Raw genomic sequence first — 918 nt, 5'->3', positions numbered from 1 at the left:
CGCTCAGCCTTCTTCACAGTCCAACTCTCGCATCCATACATGACCACTGGAAAAACCATAGCCTTGACTAAACGGACCTTTGTTGGCAAAGTAATGTCTCTGCTTTTGAATATGCTATCTAGATTGGTCATAACTTTCCTTCCAAGGAGTAAGCGTCTTTTAATTTCATGCCTGCAGGCACCATCTGCAGTGATTTTGGAGCCCAAAAAGATAAAGTCTGACACTGTTTTCACTGTTTCCCCATCTATTTCCCATGAAGTGATGGGACCAGATGCCATGATCTTAGTTTTCTGAATGTTGAGCTTTAAGCCAACTTTTTCACTCTCCACTTTGACTTTCATCAAGAGGCTTTTTAGTTCCTCTTCACTTTCTGCCATAAGGGTGGTGTCATCTTCATATCTGAGGTTATTGATATTTCTCCTGGCAATCTTGATTCCAGCTTGTGCTTCTTCCAGCCTAGTGTTTCTCATGATGTACTCTGCATATAAGTTAAACAAGCAGGGTGACAATATATACAGCCTTGATGTACTCCTTTTCCTATTTGGAACCAGTCTGTTTTTCCATGTCCAGTTCTAATGTTGCTTCCTGACCTGCATACAGGTTTCTCAAGAGGCAGGTCAGGCAGTCTGGTATTCCCATCTCTTTAAGAATTTTCCAGAGTTTGTGGTGGTCCACGCAGTCAAAGGATTTGGCATAGTCAATAAAGCAGAAGTAGATGTTTTTCTGGAACTCTCTTGCTTTTTCAATGATCCAGCGGATGTTGGCAATTTGATTTCTGGTTCCTCTGCCTTTTCTAAAGCCAGCTTGAACATCTGAAAGTTCACAGTTCACGTATTGCTGAAGCCTGGCTTGGAGAATTTTGAGCATTACTTTACTAGCGTGTGCTGCTAAGCTGCTACGTCACTTCAGTCATGTCCG

The sequence above is a fragment of the Bison bison genome, unplaced genomic scaffold, assembly GCF_000754665.1.
Source record: "Bison bison bison isolate TAMUID 2011002044 unplaced genomic scaffold, Bison_UMD1.0 scf7180017864136, whole genome shotgun sequence".
NCBI classification, from domain to species: domain Eukaryota; kingdom Metazoa; phylum Chordata; class Mammalia; order Artiodactyla; family Bovidae; genus Bison; species Bison bison.
This window is presented reverse-complemented; position numbering follows the sequence as displayed.